The sequence below is a fragment of the Rattus rattus genome, chromosome 14 (assembly GCF_011064425.1).
Source record: "Rattus rattus isolate New Zealand chromosome 14, Rrattus_CSIRO_v1, whole genome shotgun sequence".
Classification (NCBI taxonomy): Eukaryota; Metazoa; Chordata; class Mammalia; order Rodentia; family Muridae; genus Rattus; species Rattus rattus.
The window spans coordinates 26,639,920-26,656,278 of record NC_046167.1 but is presented as its reverse complement, the minus strand read 5'-3'; the positions used below and the strand labels follow the sequence as shown (position 1 = coordinate 26,656,278).

Genomic DNA, 16,359 nt, shown 5'->3' with positions numbered 1-16,359 from the left:
ATTGTGGCACAATCATGTATGTGCACACGTGCGCACACACCCACACCCAAAAACACGGCGGGGGGGGGGTGTCAGGTATCCATAATGATGAAGTAAGATGTCTTGCGACTCAGCTGTAAGCAATTTCCTGGCGCATTAGGAAGCCCTGAAAGCAAGCCCTCCCTGGGTTGTGCTCCAGCGTCCAGTACTACAGGGCACGGGAAGATGTCTAGCCAAGAAGGCATGTGGACAGATGAGGAGTACCAAAGTCAAGGGACAGATTTACACTGGACAGAAAGGAGCCATCACCACCGGAGATGTTAAGGTATCTAGAATCAAAGCACATGGAAATGGGCGGGGGCTGAGAACCAAAGTCACAGCCATAGAACAGGAACTTAGCTCTGGAGTGTAAGAGGAAAGATTATCAACGGCTATCACATCAAACACCAGGAAAAACATACAACTCAGGACCAACAATGGACTCGAGTGCAAGAAACCTTGGCAGGACAGCTAACAGGAAGGCACTCTTAGGCAGGACACTGACGCACTTCCCGCAGACTTTTCAGTAAAAAATGAAATGCTTTCTCTCTGAATCACAGGCAACAGTGGCTGCTCTGGAGGCCTCTTCTCTCTGGGAAAATGGTTCTTCTCTCTGCTGCCAAGCACTAACAGGTGACAAGGCAGATAGCTACTTTAAACACAAGAAACTGAAGATTATTTTCAACCAGTCCATGTCACATATATCCCTTCTAGGGTTTCTGACAATCAAATGTGAGAAAGTGAGGTAATCATCCACCAGAGTTTCACTTTCAGACCAGAAAAATATTTTACTTCTCTTTCTAAAATTTTAAGTTCCTATTTCATTCTGTAACTGTAATCTCACTCCACATACGTTCCGGTTCCAGACACTGTACCAGTACGTGGTCACCTCAAACGGAAGGAAATGAGGAGCATAGCAAATGATGAAATAAACTGTGACTACAAAGGCACAGTCATTCAGAATTCAACCAAAACTGTTATGCAGTAGGGAAAGGCACAAGGCTGCCAGATGGGCAAGGTTTGCATTCAGAACTGCTTTGCTGAAGACCAAAGAAATGTGTATCAGCGAGTGAGGTAACCAATCACAAAACAACACACACGGTATGCACTCACTGATAGGTGGATGTTAGCACAAAAGCTCACATTACCCAAGATACAATCCACACACAACATGAAGCTCAAGAAGAAGAAAGACCAAAGCTTCAGTCCTTCTTAGAAGGGGAAACAAAAATATTCATAGGAGGAGCTATGGAGACAAAGTTTGGAGCAGAGAATGAAGAATGGCCATTCAGAGCCTGCCCCACCTGGGGATCCAGCCCATATGCACACAGCCACCAAACCCGGATGATATTCATGAAGCTAAGTGTCTGCTGACAGGAGTCTGATATAGTTGTCTCCTGAGAGGCTCAGCCAGAACATGACAAATACAGAGGCAAAGACTACCCATGGACAGACCCATGGCTCCAGGTGCATATGTAGCAGAGGATGGCCTTGTTGGGCACCAATGGGAGGAGAAGCCCTTGGTCCTGCTAAGGCTGAAAGACCCTAGACTAAAGGGAGTTTGGGCTCTAACAGTAAAACAAACAAACAAACAAACAAACAAACAAACCAACCAACCAACCAACCAACCTTTGGTTGCCTTTTCTCTTGATACTTTGTCCTGAAATACAATGTGTGTGAGGCAGGGTTTGCAGTTAGAGTGAAATAGAAGTCAAAGGTTTAGAAAGAGAATTAGAAGTATTTATCTGGTCTGAGAGTGTGGAAATCTGGTAGGGGTTTTCCCCTGACATGACTAGATTTGGTTGTCAGAAACCAAAGGGTAAAGGACTTCACTCCCTCCGTTCTCAGGCTAGTCTCATCACCCACAGAAAAAGCAAAATCTAACAGGGCAGGAGAACGGGAGAAAATTCCCGAGTTCTACAAAACACCGTGTGGTACAGTGTTTTTCAGACTATGAAATCGATTTACATGATTATGACTCATGAGAAACATAATAGGAAATATGGAGTGCAAAAATATTACTCACATGTGATTATCATTATGAAAGGCAGGCTTGAATTCATGTGTAAATACATTTTCTTGTTACAGGTTTCATTCACCCCCTTTCTAAGTATGGGGAAAGCCACAAGTAGAAGAGGAAGGTACCCACGGTCACTGGGGAGGCTTCCTGTGGCAGAGCCAGCATACCAGATCGCTTCCTTTTCTTGGGGTGGAGGGAAGTGGGGCTGAGAAAGAGTTTCTCTGCATAGCCCTGGATGTCCTGGAACCAAGCTGGTCTAAAACGCAGAGATCTGGCTGCCTTACCTAAGGCCATGGGAAATCCAAGGTATTTAAATTACGATTCATAGCAGTAGCAAGATTAGTCATGAAGTAGCAACAAAATCTTAGTGTTTGAGGTTGGAGGGCTCACCACACGAGGAACTCTATTAAAGGGTTGCAGCATTAGGAAAGTTGAGAACCTTTATTTAGAAGAATGAAAGAAACGGGCACTAGTTAGAACATTAAAAATTAAACTGAAGTTTACATTTACCTCTAAATAAGAGCACTTCCATCCTATAAGTAGGACTATGCTTGGTTTTTAAACACCAAACACGTATTAATCACTGACCTAGCATAAACAGAAAAGGTGACATTGAGTAGGAGGAAAAATTCTCCATTTCTTATTTCTAGAGCACATTAAATGATCTAAAATTTGAAATACAGACGAACGAATCTCAGCTGTAGAGCAAACTCCCTGTAGAACTGTACCAGTGTTCTGGGCCTGAGCAGGAAGGCAGCAAATGTCAAGGAAGACATTTCCAAGCTTGCAGCCAACAGCTGTATCTGCAACATACAGCCACACTACTACCCTTCATTCACGTAGAAACAAGACTAAACTTAGTGCACTAGAAATAAGCCCAGAATATCATGTATTATTATTCACACCATTAAAGAATAAAAAAAAAAAAAACTGTTTCAAAAAACTGTTTCAAATACATCCTTAGCCTGTAACCTGAAATAAACTACAAAGGAGATGACTAGAAGGTACTGCTAGTTCCCACATCACTGCCACTCTGGTCTTAGACAAATACATGCCAAGTACTAGACAGGCAAGGTGAGCTGCTGAGAAGGAGCTTTTGGCCCACTTTTGTTTAAGTTAGCTCCCCAGGGCATGAACTCCCTACTGAGAGCTGTACTGACTGAGGGGTGGAAACCAAGAATCCCTCTTGCCTGCTCCAGTAACAAGCTTTTCTTGTGCTGGCCTTAGAAGCCCCAGGTGAGGTGGTACCCACCTTCAACCCACAGAGGGAGATCTGACTTATCGAGTTATCTGCTGAGCACCTCACAAAAGAGGAGCCAAACCAACAGAGCCCTGGAAAAGGTCCTAGCTTCATGCTTTAGCTCAGGTTGCAGTCTATCTATACTATGGTTTCAAAGACACAGTCAGTGGCCACTTTAAGAAAATGAAAAATTAATCATTCATTCTGATCTGAATAATATAGTGAGGTTTGCAACTTTTTGCTAAGTGCTCACAGACACAGACACAGACACACACACACACACACACACACACACACACACACACACACACACACACACACACCATTCTAAGGAAAGATGGAGCTGTAAGCTCCTATCAAACTGAACACCAGCACCCAGATAGCCAATCAAATTCTGTTTCTCTCCTGTCCCACTTAAACTTCACTTTTGTATAAAAAAGGGATAGGGCTGGAGAAGATAATTTTGCAATTTATATAAACATACATGCCAATTCAGTTTGCACTGGCCAAGTCTTTATCAATAATCCCTTTCATACTAAAAAAAAAAGACATGTTTATTCTATATAATACTCTGTAGAACTCGCTTATTTGCATTGTGTGTAAGACATAGATAGCTTAAATGGATAGTATATTGGTAAACTTTTAAAAAGCAAAGAAATTTAGGGATTATGACTTCAAAACTAATTGCATATATGGAGGATTTTTGTGTGTGGTCATGTGCATATGAGTTCAGGTCAGAAATCACGGGCATCTCCTCGGAGCTGGAGTTGCAGGTGGGTTATAAGCTGCCTGAATTAGGTGCTGAGTACTGAATTTGGGTCTTCTGCAAAGGGCAGCAGGTACTCTTAACTTCTGAACCATCTCTACAGCACCCAGATAACACATTTTTATAAACTAATAATTTATTTTTAAAAGCAAAAGATTGTAGAATTAAAGCTCCCATCACCATCTTTCTGAAAAGTGTTTAGAGGAAGCCAGTCTCTAAGGTACAGTACGTAGGAAACAGTGCCTGACTCCCTCCCACGGCTGTGCTGGTGTGTCACAGGAATCCTGCTTCTCTACAGCATGTCACTTGCCATATTCAGGACAAAGAGGAGGATCCCAGGTTCAAAACTAGTCTAGGACATACGAACTCCCTATCTTGGGCAATAAAAAACATTAAATCAGCAGCAACAACGTAACAAATAACAAATAGGAGGCGGCTCCTCAGTTACCTGATTCCGGGCTGCCTGCCCTTTGTGATAGGCTGCGTGGAGAGCCTTCTGCAGATGAGTTGTCCCACATAAATTGGTTCACATTTCTCAGACAGATACGCACAAACACACATATGCACCAAAACTTATGCCATGAGAGCCAGCAACCTTTCTTCAGGAATATAAACCCCATTCCAACTATTCAATATGTACTTCAGAACAAAAGTTAGAATTATTTTAATAAATGGATTACACATACCATATGTGCACAAATATGAATTTGTTATAATAGAACTTTTTTTAATTGGATACTTTTTTTATTTACGTTTCAAGTGTTATCCCCTTTCCCAGTTTCCGCCAGCATAAAGTCCCTGTCCCACCCCTCTCCCCCTTCTTCTTTGAGGGTGTTCCCCCTCCACAACGATCCCCCCTTTCCCTCCTTCCTGACCTGACATTCCCCTACACTGGGGGATCCACCCTTAGCAGGACCAAGGATTTCTCGCAGTGGTGCTCAACAAGGCCATCCTCTGCTACACATGCAGCTGGAGTCATGGGTCTGTCTATGTGTACTCTTTGGGTAGTGGTTTGGTCCCTGGAAGCTCTGGTTGGTTGGAATTGTTGCTCTTATAGGGTTGCAAACCCTTTCAGCTCCTTCAATCCTTTCTCTAACTCCTCCAATGGGGACCCCGTTCTCAGTTCAATGGTTGGCTGTGAGCATTCGCCTCTGTATTTGTCATGCTCTGGCAGAACCTTCTCAGCAGACAGCTATATCAGGCTCCTGTCAGCAGACACTTCTTGGCTTCACCAATATTGTCTAGGTTTGGTGGCTGTATGTATATGAGTTGGATCCCCAAGTGGGACAGGCTCTGAATGGTCATTTCTTCAGTCTCTGCTCCAAACTTTGTCTCCATATCTCCTACTATGAATATTTTATTCCACCTTTTAAGGACTGAACTTTGGTCATCCTTCTTCTTGAGCTTCATGTGATCTGTGGATTGTATCTTGGGTAATGTGAGCTTTTGTGCTAATATCCACCTATCAGTGAGTGCATATCATGTGTGTTGTTTTGTAATTAGGTTACCTCACTCAGGATGACATTTTCTAGTTCCATCCATTTGCCTATGAATTTCATCAAGTCATTGTTTTTAATAGCTGAGTAGTACTCCATTGTGTAGATGCACCACATTTTCTGTATCCATTTCTGTTTTGAGGGCATTTGAGTTCTTTCTAGCTTCTGGCTAGAAAGTAAGTCAGTCTTCTATGAACATAGTGGAGCATGTGTCCTTGCTATATGTTGGAGCATCTTTTGGATGTATGCTCAGGAGTGTTATAGCTGGGTCCTCAGGTAGTACTATGTCCAATTTTCTAAGGAATCTCCAGACTCACTTCCTGAGTGGTTGTGCCGGCTTGCAATCCCACCAACAATGGAGGAGTGTTCCTTTCTCCACATCCTCGCCAACGTCTGTTTTCACCTGAGTTTTTTTATCTTAGCCATTCTGACTGGTATGAGGTGAAATCTCAAGGTTGTTTTGATTTGCATTTCCCTGATGACTAAGGATGTTGTACATTTCTTTAGGTGCTTCTCAGCCATTTGATATTCCTCAGCTGAGAATTCATTGTTTAGCTCTGTATCCCATTTTTAATAGGGTTATTTGACTCTCTGGAGTCTAACTAACTTTTTGAGTTCTTTGTATATTTTGAACATTAGCCTTCAATTGGATATAGGATTGGTAAAGATCTTTTCCCAATCTGTTGGTTGCCATTTTGTCTTAATAACAGTGTCCTTTGCCTTACAGACGCTTTGCAATTTTATGAGGTCCCATTTGTAGATTCTTGATCTTAGAGCATAAGTCATTGGTGTTCTGTTTAGAAAATTTCCCCCAGTGCCTATGTGTTTGAGGCTCTTCCCCACTTTTTCTTCTATTAATTTCAGTGTATCTGGTTTGATGTGGAGGTCCCTGATCCACTTGGACTTGACCTTTGTAGAGGGTGATAAGAATGGATGAATTTGCATTCTTCTACATGCTGAACTCCAGTTGAACCAGCACCATTTGTTGAAATGCTATCTTTTCCCACTGGATGGTTTTCGCTCCTTTGTCAAAGATCAAGTGACCATAGGTATCTTGGTTCATTTCTGTGTCTTCAATTCTATTCCATTGATCTACCTGCCTGTCTCTGTACCAATACCATACAGTTTTTATCACTATGGCTTTGTAATTCAGCTTGACTTCAGGGTTGGTGATTCCCCCAGAAGTTCTTTAATTATTAAGAATAGTTTTCGATATCCTGGGTTTTTTATTATTCCAGATGAATTTGCAAATTGCTCTTTTTAACTCTATGAGGAATTGAGTTGGAATTTTTATGGGGATTGCATTGAATCTGTAGACTGCTTTTTGGCAAAATGGCCATTTTTACTATATTAATTCTGCCAATCCATGAGTATGGGAAGTCTTTCTATCTTCTGAGATATTCTTCAATTTCTTTCTTCAAAGACTTGAAGTTCTTGTCATACAGATCTTTCACTTGCTTGGTCAAAGTCACACCAAAGTATTTTATATTACTTATGACTACTGTGAAAGGTGTCGTTTCCCTAATTTCTTTTTCAGCCTGTTTATTTTTTGAGTAGAGGAAGGCTACTGATTTGTTTGAGTTAATTTTATGTCCAGCCACTTTGCTGGCGTTGTTTATCAGGTTAAGTAGTTCTCTGGTGGAACTTTTGGGATCACTTAAATATACTATCATATCATCTTCAAATAGTGATATTTTAACTTCCTCCTTTCCTTTTTTTATCCCTTTGACCTCCTTTTGTTGTCTGATTGCTCTGGCTAGGACTTCAAGTACTATATTGAATAAGTAGGGAGAGGGATGGGGAACTTTGTCTAGTCCCTGATCTTAGTGGGATTGTTTCAAGTTTCTCTCTATTTTGTTTGATGTTGGTTACTGGTTTGCTGTACATTCCTTTTACTATGTTTAGGCATGGGCCTTGAATTCCTGATCTTCCAAGACTTTTACCATTAAGGGGTGTTGAATTTTGTCAAATGCTTTCTCAGCATCTAATGAGATGATCATGTGGTTTTTTGTCCTTGAATTTGTTTATATAATGGATTACACTGATGAATTTCTGTATATTGAACCATCCCTGCATCCCTGGGATGAAGCCTACTTGATCATGATGGATGATTGTTTTGATGTGCTCTTGGATTCGGTTTGTGAGAATTCTATTGAGTATTTTTACATCGTTGTTCATAAGGGAAATTGGTCTATAGTTCTCTTTCTTTATCGGGTCTTTGTGTGGTTTAGGTATAGCGCAATTGTGGCTTTGTAGAAGGAATTGGGTAGTGTTCCTTCTGTTTCTATTTCGAAGAATAGTTTGGACAGTGTTGGTATTAGGTCTTCTATGAAGGTCTGTTAGAATTCTACTCTAAACCCATCTGTTCCTGGGCTTTTTTTGGTTGGAAGACTTTTAATGACTGCTTCTATTTCCTTAGGAGTTATGGGACTGTTTAGATGGTTTATCTGATCCTGATTTAACGTTGGTACCTGATATCTTTCTAGAAAATTGCCCATTTCCTCTAGATTTTCTAGTTTTGTTGAATATAGGCTTTTGTAGTAGGATCTGATGAGTTTTTCTTAATTTCCTCAGATTCTGAAAGCAGAAACCGACTGTACTCTTCTCCATGCTGTACACTAAGCCACTAGGGTTTGCCCACATTAGCTAGGACTATGCACAAAGGGCTTCCCCTTTCCCGACAGTGCTTGCTAATTTACTTTCTGCTACTCCAGCTGCCTTTCAACACCTTTGCTTTAAAGGTTTTCTTTGTTACCAATGTTATCTAGCATAGTCAGCTTAGTTCACATGCAGCTTCTGCATATGAGCTCCTTGTGGCCTTAGTGATCTATTACCACCCCAGGCCAAGCCAAGCAATCCACAAAGGTCCAGGTAGTGCTGTCCCTCTGACCTTCGTACTTCTTGAGTTACACCCATATACTCCATATGCTTTCTCCGAACATCTAAACTGTTACTTAACAGTAGGTCCAACTCTTCCTCACCGTACTTAACTGACAAATGGAAATTGGTTTTTTATTGCACCATTGTCTTCTTAAGGAAAATCATCTTAAATCAAAATGTGTTCTTTCCAAAGAAACACATTTTATTCTGGGGGATGGAGATTGGGGGATAAATAGTTTACCAAATTAATACACTCTGGCCTTTTCACCATACTAAGACCAAATTCAAATGGCATTGAATCTAAGAAAACAAGAAGTGAACTCAGTGTAGACAGACACAGGAGAAACACTGTCTTGCTCGCTCTGTGAGGCCATAAACACCCAACATCTGGGAAAGCTCTATCAGACTTGTCACTCACTGTTCCTTCCAAATTGAAAGTATTTTCAAAGTAGGCTGCTTCTGCTTGGCTAACAACAGTGTAAATGCCAATTTGTTCTTGGCTAACAATGGCTTCATTCTATAACGTGGTAAAAACAAGACTGTATTCACAGCAAGCAGCACAGTCACCTGTCAGCACTGCAAAGACTCCCTAGAATCACTCTAGCTCCTTAAAGGACCCTGTGTGATCAGAAATGATAGCATGCAGAATGGTCTCTCCATTTGCAAATGCAGTACTCTCTGCTGAAGGAAAAACAAAACCCACACGCACTGGAAAAGCCTGGGTACCTTTGAAACACAACATGAAATAAAAAACTTATCATGTAGGAATATGTCACTACACAGGAACACTGTTAAGAGAGAGGGAGGAAGAGATGTCTTAAAATAATACTGCCACATAAACTCTACATGTGTGTCTCAGCTGACATGATCTGCGAGATGAGGAGGCACTCATGGCGTATTAAAAACAATAGCCACAAAGGATGGCAACCAGGAGTGAGGCATCTAAGGACCACAGTCTCTATTACACGTCTGCATCTTTACTCCAGTCTCCATTATTTTTGCTGTGGTGTGTGAAGTCTCATTTCTCCCCACTGACAATAGCTGTTTCTCAACTGTTCTAACATCTCTATATTTAAAAGGCTGTGTATGGCTGGTGAGATCAGTGTCATAGAACTCTGAAAGCTTGTTCTAAAATCCTAGGATGTCATTGATATGTAAAGTGAGGAGAAATATGAAGCAGGAGATAAATCCAGACCCCATTAGTTTTGTGAATGACATTTAACAGGAAAACAAGCAGGCAGGCCCTTTCCTGTCCCTCTCTCTATGATTACTTCTAACAATCTCAGAGCTGAAACAGACCAGGTAAACTTTTCCAGAAAGCCTGACCTTGGGTCTGGAGATAAGGACAAAGTCAAGACTGTTCATATATATGTAAAAGAACTTCTGGGATACAGGGAGCACAGATGCCATTCCCAAGGAAAAACTCAATGTCAGTAGTAAATTCATGTTTAAGGAGTGTACAGGAAAGGGGATACTGAGACCAGCCCAAGCTGATTTCAGAATGGACCCTCCCTTCCACAGCAGCTAAGTTAACTATCAGCTCTTCTAATGGTTGGTAAGAAATACCATGGGAGACAGGAAGTGTCTTTGGGTTTTGTTTTGTTTTTTTTCAAAACTGGTTTAGGAGAACAAGATGGAATTCCACTCTTTTAATTCTATGAATATCATGCTATTTATTCAAGAGCCTCTTACTGGCAAATACTGAATAATCCTAAAATTCTAAATACTCAAAAATATAACAGGTAACTATATAAATCAAATTCCTGTGGAAGGAAGGAGGGAGGAAGGGAGGGAGGGAGGGAGGGAAGGAGGGAGGGAGGATGGATGGATGGACAAAATGCAAGCAGGCCCTTTGTTCTTCTGAGAACTCCATCTTATTAACATTTAAACTTTTCTTTGCATAAATTTTAACAGCAAGATGTGTGGCTCTATTTGGAGTTCCTTAGAAGTTAATAAAAATCTAATGAAGAAAAAACAAAAAACAAACAAACAAACAAAAAACCAAAAGTACTTTTGTAACTGCTACAAATGAAAGTAGAGACAAGGAAAAGCATACAAGGTCACCAGCCACCACAGTATGAAGCCAAATGTGAACATATATCTGTTGGGTTCTAAAGAAAACATTTTAACATGATTGTAGGATAGCTACAAGAAGACATCAAGTGAAAAAATAAAGTTCATGTAAGAAAAATTTAACTATCTATATGAACAAGAAGTATGCTAAAAAGAGATAACAAAAAGGGATAAAATTATCTTAGGAGTAAGGTTCAAAGTGGATACTTGTTTTCTGCTTTGTGATTATATGCCATTTTCTAAATTTTGTTTGGTGAACACCTATCACTGCTATAAAGAGAAGCAAATACAATTTTTACAAGCAATGTTGTTAGAAGAATAGTCTGTCAGGCAAATGAAAGTTAGAACAAATGGCTCAAAGTAGATCAACCAAGACATCGATTAGAAAGTGCTGACTTATCAAGAAACTGGTTTTCTGGAAAGACTGCACAGAAGCACAAGGCATTTACCATGCATGCCTGTAATTACAGCACTATGAAAGCTGAGGCAGGAGAACCCCAAGTTCAAGACTGTTCTTGCTTGGATTCTGAGAACTGGACACAAGCTAGAGTTATCTGGGAAGAGGATTCAATTGAGAAAATGCCTCCATCCAGCTCCCTGTAGGCAAGTCTCTAGGGCATTTCCTTGATTGATGGCTGCTGTGGGAGGGCCCAGCTCAATGCAGGTGGCGGCAGGATCCCAGGGCAGGACGTCCTGAGGAGCAGAAGAGAGCACACTGAACAAGCCATGAGGAGCAAGCCAACAAGCAGCACTGCTTCATGGCTCCATCTCTATTTAGTTCCTGCCTTTGATCTGAGTGAGCCGAGAACCTTAAGAATGAACCCTTTCCTCCCCAAGTTGCTTTTGGTTATGAGGGTTTATCACAGCAACAGAAAGTGAACAGGCATTAATAATCTGCCACAATTATATAGACTCACAGGGCTATAAATATTGGTGGTAATGTATGCATGGGATGCACACAGCAGTCCCTTTCAAACTTTTAACAATATTTTACTATATTTCAGATAAATTAAAGAAAAGATAAAAAACATACTGACAAAAACATCAAGTGACCAATATGTACACACACACTTGAAATCTGTTACTCCACCGAGGACGAAAAACTATGAGTCCGATAATTCAAGATCACACACTGCAAAATATCATTTCAGAGGAAAGCAAATGGCTTTATTAGCCTCCAGCACCTGTCTATTAGCACTCAGAGCAATCTGCAGAGGCCAGGTCACAACTCAGCTGTGATCTTCCTGAAACACTGCTTCTCTGAGCTGTGAAATTAGATAAAAATGTAAGTTCTTTTACGATAATATTTATTCCTATTTTAGAATTACACCTCGTATCCAAATGGTACCTCACAACCATTTTAACTCCAGTTCTACAGGAATTTGAAACCTCTTTTCACTTCTATGGGAACCAGGCACTTGTGTGGCATATATATATACATGCAAGCAAAGTATTCACACATATTAAATTAATTAAAAATAAGATTAAAAAGAATTCCAAACCAAATAGTATTTGCTTAAGTAGGGCCTTTTTCTTTCACCAGAAACCATTACGGACACACCCTAAATGCCTCCTGAAAACACAGTGAGTGGTTCCTGAGTTCGTCAGTGTACACCTGTAGCGCAGGTACCTCCAAAGCTACCCTACAGTCTTCACGATCAAAAAGGGTGAACGACAAAACTCCAATAATCCCCTAATGCTACCTATGGTCATCACTAGACCTCTTAAGAATGACTCTTCTTTAGGAAGCCACACTGAGGCTCTGAGATGTACCTTATCCTTTCACTGAGAGCCCCTCCTTCCTTCCATTCACTCAGTCACTCAGTATGGATGCTTTGCTGCTGTGGATGTCTGTGTGTCACATGTGTGCTTGACCCCCCTTAACTAGAGGTACAGATGGCTGTGAGCCGCTCTGTAAGTGCGAGGAATCAAGCCTGGGTCCTCTAGAAGAGTAAAGGTGCTGAAGTTGACTACTGCGCCGTCTCTTCAGCCCCTTCCTTCCTCCTCTTTCCACATAGATACCAACACTGCTTCATGCTGACTTGCCTTAACTTCTCCCTGTAGTGTGGCCAAGCAACTGGTTTTTCCTAAAGGGTAAATGGAGGTCTTTGCTAAAGAATTCTCCTGGCTCCTCTGGGTGACAGCTCTGGGCAGGAGCTAATTGTTTCTCTCACTGAGATGATACATCAATACATACTCTCTACTTGATAATAGGAGAAGCAGAGAAGAAAAACACTGACATTTTACAAGTAAAGATACCACACCCTTGTACAAATATATCTGTTCAGTCATCGTTAACTTAGTAATATGAAAATTATGGAAGAAGGTAAACAGCTTTAGGGAATTTCCACACATTAAGGCTTACTGTGTATCAGTTACTATTGGATTATTTTAGAAAATCTTTGTTCATCATTCCAACAGCCTTCTGAGGAAGCCATTACTTTTCTCATTTTATGAACTAGGAAACTGAAGTTGACATGAAACAAGACACTATTCTGAAGTAAAATAACAAGTGGTAGAGCCCAGCCCCAACCCAACACAGAGACTCAATGTGACCTCCTCTCCTAGCCCCAATCTGTATTTGGTTATGTTCAGAGCCTGAATGGGAATGTGAAGAGAACCAGGAAGCCGGGAGTATGAAGACAGTGAAAGCCAAGCTCACAACGATCCACAAGGGAGCAAGGATGTTATCAGGACAGAGGCAGAGACCATTCACTGACATGCTAGCAAGCAAGATAAATACCAGCGCTGCATGCTGGCCTATCAGGGACAGAGGTGGAGACCACTCACTGACACGCTAGCAAGATAAACACCAGCGCTGCATGCTGGCCTCAGCCTAAGGATCTGAATGGAACTGAGTTCAGAGTTTCTTCCAGACCCCAAGAGGCAGAGAGGTGGGACTGCCCATGCTCTGAGCTTGCGATCCTGGAAACAGAGCAACAACACTTGCTGTTTGCCTTGCTATGCTTTTCTTGCTTTGGTCTTCATTCCTTGTTATGTTTCCTTAGTCCCCTTTGCAACAGCAATTTTACTCCATAATTGTGTAATTAGAAGTTAGAAATATGCTTAAAAGGAACAGAGGCTGACAATTAAAATTTTGGTATCTCAGAAGAAATTTTGGACTTCTAAATACTGCTAGGACCATTAAAAACCACAGGGACTTTTGAGATTGTACTGAATCTGAATATAATTATTAAAGGGACATAAGAATTTGGTGTCAAAATACATAGGTAGATGTTGCCAGCCAACCATTTAACTGAGAATGGGGTCCCCATTGGAGGAAATAAAGTACTGAAAGAGCTTAAGGGGTTTGTAACCTCATAAGAACAACAACACCACCCAATCCAAGCTCCCAGGGACTAAACCACCATCCAAACAGTACACATGGACAGACTCATGGCTCCAGCTGCATATGTAGCAGAGGATGGCCTTTTGGGCACCAATGGGAGGAGAAGTCCTTGGTCCTGACAAGGTTGATTTACCCAGTGTAAGGGAATGTCAGGGTTTGGGGGTGGGAAGATGTGGGTGGATGGGTAGGGGAACACCCTCACAGAAGAAGGGAAAAGGCGCATGGAATAGTGGGTTTATGGACTGGATGGAAAATGGAGCAAGAGGTTAACATTGAAATGTAAATAAATAAAAAAATCAAATAAAAAGGAAAAAAGAAAATAAAAAAAAAGAATTTGGTGTCAAAGGGTCGAAGGTTACAGCTTAAAAGCAGTACACTTGAGTGTCATATTGACAAAGTGTAATTATCACAGTTAATATTGTTAACTTGACATGACCTAGAATCACAAAGCAGGCACACCTCTGAGCATGGCATTTCTGAGACAGAGTTTCTAGACTGAATTAACTGAAGTGAGAGGATCCACCCAAAATGTGGGTGTACTAGGCCACACAGGCTGGGATTTTAGACTAAATAAAGAGAGTGAGCTGACCAGCAGCGCTCACCCTGCTTCCTCACTACATTGCCATGACTAGTTCCTTAGGCTCCTCTCACTGTGCTCTCTGGCCAGGATGGACTGTACCCTGAAACAATGAGGCACAACATAAGCTTTCTTTCCTCCCTGAGTTGCTTCTTCTCATGTATTTGTCACTGTAAGAAAAGTAACATAGGGTAGGCCACAGACCCACCCTGTAGCTCAAGCCATCAGATGCAAAGACCGAGAGAGAGATAACCATCTGAATGGTTCAGTATTGTCATCAGCTAAACTGAGAACTGAAGGTCTCAAACTTGTTTTGTTTAAGAGTTTTAAATATACTTAATGCTGAACTTTCCCCACTAAGTGTGACTAATTTGAAGAACACAAAACAATTTGTTCAATAATGAGATTACCTTAATTGTCACTAAATTCTATCTTACTTAAAGGGTGACAAAATACTGTGAAATTTTCTTGGCACTGTGTCCCAACTGTGCGACTAGTTCCGAATTGGTGTAAATTTTGAAGCACAAAGACACAACCAAGGACTACAAGAAAAGAGAACAACACGGCCCTTGCAAAACTGTTCTATCTACAGGAATGGCTACAGTGGTATGCACTCCCAAGTGCTCTGAGGCTACACCTCTTGCTTAAACAGCCCTGCCAACTGAAGGCCTACCCTTCCCAGACAGACGCTCCTCTTGCAGCTTTGGAAGCCCGAACCCTCTATTCCGTACTGACAAAGTCTCCTCTCCAATATGCAAATATGTGCAAGGTTTTTGCTTTTTGAAGGGAAAAGAAGCTTTTCTTTGATGCAGCTCCACACAACCCCAACTACAGCGCCCAACTACACTCTGTCCCAAAGCTCGGCACAACTCTGCACACAGTCCCTCCATTTTCCTGCCTCTTTCTACTTGTAATCCAGTTCACTGTCTTCTCTTCTATACTTTTTGGCAGGTGCCCTGTGTCTTCTACAGTCAGGGAGAGCTTTACTGAATTTTTTGATTATAAAGAAAGACTATTTCTTTCAGCTCATGGTTCTGAAGGTACAAGGTCAAGGATCTGCAGCCTGGTGACAGCCTTCCTGTTGCAGACCCCCTGGTCACCAAGACATGAGGGAGCAAAATACATACTTGACTACTGAAGTCTTCTGACTGGCTGGCAGCCCGCATCTCAACTGTACTTCTTCCACAGCTACAGACACCTTACTGGCCAGGTCTCTTTGTGCCTTCATTTCTCTAAATTTTTTTTACACTTTGCTGGTAAGTAAATGAAAGGCATGCCCCTAGCACATCCCATGGGCTACTTCCTTGATCTTATCCTCCTCCCTTCAAGACAATATGGAAAGACAGGGAGCATTAACGAGAGGGCACGAAAGAGAAGGACCGTCATGCTCGGGACCTGTCTCCAACAACTGACCACTTCGATTCCGAGACTGTGTCTTCTCTTCCTTCTGAGAGAAATATGTCAAACCATAATGCTGAAGCTGCTAATGAGCCACACCTGAAAGGCCAAACTGTGTCACCTCGAGTTTACCATCATTCCTCCCCATGGCCAGAACAGCACTCTTCTTAGGAACTGCCTTCGCATATGTATAGAGAACATTGACAATTTTTGACCCATGTTTTTATTTTACCAGGCTGTAAAACTATAAAGTACCCCACAAGCCACCTTACAAACTCATTTATAAAAGGAAAGTTCTTAAAATATAAGTAAGCATTCCAAGCCAGGAATGTGGATAATACTTGTAATCTCGGACTCTAAAAGCTGAGAATCACCCTGAGTTGGAGGCCAGTGTAGGCTACAGAATGAGTCTTGCAAAACAAACAAACAAACCCAACTACAATAAAGGTAGGTCCCTAATCCACAACATAGAGTGTGATGGTTTGTATTTGCTTGGCCCAGGAGTGGCAGTATTAGGAGGTGTGGCCTTGTTGGAGTAGGTG

The 16,359-nt window shown here is 41.5% G+C and overlaps 1 protein-coding gene across 1 annotated transcript in view; it reads right to left on the bottom strand.

The window, feature by feature from the left end:
- The window catches only part of Ccny (cyclin Y), a 103,937-nt gene that overhangs the window by 46,947 nt on the left and 40,631 nt on the right, over positions 1–16,359 (bottom strand). The window lies entirely within an intron of this gene.